The sequence below is a fragment of the Triticum dicoccoides genome, chromosome 5A (assembly GCF_002162155.2).
Source record: "Triticum dicoccoides isolate Atlit2015 ecotype Zavitan chromosome 5A, WEW_v2.0, whole genome shotgun sequence".
In the NCBI taxonomy this organism is placed as follows: Eukaryota; Viridiplantae; Streptophyta; class Magnoliopsida; order Poales; family Poaceae; genus Triticum; species Triticum dicoccoides.
Genome location: NC_041388.1, coordinates 626,224,983 through 626,227,463, shown reverse-complemented (window position 1 = coordinate 626,227,463; position 2,481 = coordinate 626,224,983). Strand labels below are relative to the sequence as shown.

Here is a 2,481-nt window from a genome sequence, read left to right as displayed (position 1 = left end):
GACCACGGAAAAAATTGACCCATGAAAGAAAAACGGTGCGGCAACGCACATGGCAACTTCTAGTCCTTGAAACGCTAAAAAAAGACTTCTAGACCTTGAAAGAAAGAGCAGAAAACTTGACTGGAAATTCACTAATTAACACAAAAGCACTATCATATCAGCATCACTAGCGATTCACGAATCAGCAGTACCACAAACATGAAAGCATCACCAATCTTACCTCCGTCAGGGAATACGGTAACATGACATCTCGATCAGTTGGCGTCCATTTTTTCCCCAAAGGGCCACGAAGGATTGTATTCCACTATCACCACGATAATGAAATAACCCACGACCTTAAAAGCAGCATCCAGGGGTGCAAAAGGAAACTTAAACACAGCTAAAACTACAGCTAGAGGAGTTCCAGGCCGCGTGCACGGCTAGCCTGTGAAGAAAACGAACAAACTACGGAGCAAGATCGAGCACCAGAACAGTTTCAAGTTTCTACAACGCAACCGGATCCTTATGATCGATACGACCACTCGTTTTCCCCAGAGCGGAAAAACAGCAGCTACGCTTGGTTCAGACACCAGGCTTTTTTCCTTGGGCGATCAGGCACCGTCTTCAGTTTTAAAAACAGCATCATCTTCCATAGCTTCAGTTTTAGTGATGCGAAGGAACCTTGAGTCAGGATCACACGCTCCATCCGCATGCTGAGCCCCTCTCCTGAACACCGCTTCGCGGTCAGTGTCATTCTGGAGACCTGTCCGATAATTGGCAACGTTTTCACTGATGATATAGACCTTCATGGTTCTCTCAATGCTCAACAGTTTAAAGAGGCAGATATCACCCATCTTCAGCTTGTTGTCTTCTACAAACTGTTTCCATCCAATAGTGAGCTTTTCCCCGCCATTGTATTCACAATACCGCGCCTCCCACTTCCGGCCCTGCCGCTGAAGACACATGTCTGGCTCCTCTGTGAGATATTTCTTAGCGTAGTGCATGGGAAAAGTCTGTTTACAGTGAACAAAAGAGTTAGTAGATAATGGCAAGAAAACACTGTAAAAATAACATGTTAAATTGCTTCCTAAATTTGTAAGATAGTAGGAAACTGCCTATATTTAAATTCAAAGATGACTGGTTATGAATTTACATTATCAGATAGTGTTTTCATTAATATTCCATAAGTAGCACTTTACTACGCAGGCACCTACATGATCGGTGCAGAACACACATTAAAAAAATGGAACTAACCAGATAGAATTCTGCAACAACGTTGCACTTGCGCATCACAGCAACGAAGATGGGGATCTCTGAGTATATGGATTGGACCATCCGCTTCACCGCTTCCTTCTGAGTTGAAGTTAGTTTGGTCTTCCGGCCGGTAAAGTAACAATCCTTCAACTGCTGCTTCTGATTTGAAGATAGCCTGGCCTTCTTCTTCCTGACGTTGAAATCGGAACCAGGCACTTCACGTACCCCACATTCTTCCTCATAGTAGACAGGATCTCCTGTGCAAAGAAAACAGAAAAACTAAATATCAGCAATACAAATATGAGAATGATTTGCAAGGGTAAATACTTATCACGATGTTGTTGTCTTGACTCGTGGGATGAGACCTGATGACTCGCGGGAGGAAACACTTATCACAGTGTTGTTGTCTTGACATGACTTGTCCATTTCCATTTGGAGGCGTGGTGACTCCATTGCATCCCTTTCCCTATGCTAAATGGCTGCGTTTGTATGGTCTGAGGACGAAAATGAGAACTTTTCACAGTATCAGTAGCACTCGTTCGCCTTTCTTGCACAGGAGGTGGAGAAGGATCCACAAAAACTGATGATACCTTCTCACAGCCAAGTTCATCAAAGGTTATGACATTAAACCGAGAGTTCCCAGTGTATCTGAATACTATGGTGTCACCCATCTCTAGACCAAACGTCCCAACAAATTTCCCCCATCCCACTTGTAAGGACAAGATTTCCATTGTTCTTGGCAACTCCAATTATGTAATTGTGACATTTTTGTGTTTCAAGTATCATCTCTCTTGGGAATTCACCCTTGAAACGCTGAAGAAATTCTTCTGGGATGATCTGGATAGAAACAAGCAACATTTTTGTTTCAGAAATGGACCGTAAACAGGATACAAAAAGATACTCTCTGTAATCAAAGAAAATTTGTCTGTTCAATACATCTGATATACCAAGGGAAACAAAGAAGACTAGTATCATAGTAACAATGTGAATGCCAAAAGCATATATTTACTTTAAACTATGAGGACACCTTTTTGTGAACAAACATCACTAAACGTGCTACCATGCTGGATTCAATCCAGGCATCACATTAACATGAGACATGACCAAAAGTTGCAAAGACTACATATAGTTTGTGTATGCCTCTAAAGCAATATATATCTCCATATAATTTAAATATATCTAATTGCAGCCAATATAGTTTTTGCTAAGGGGGTGTGTTGGACCGTCCCGCGTCTCATTGCAGCCAAT

General features: G+C 42.0%; 1 pseudogene; it reads right to left on the bottom strand.

The window, feature by feature from the left end:
* Positions 1-419: 419 nt before the first annotated feature.
* LOC119300204 lies at positions 420-2,091 on the bottom strand (annotated as a pseudogene).
* Positions 2,092-2,481: the final 390 nt, after the last annotated feature.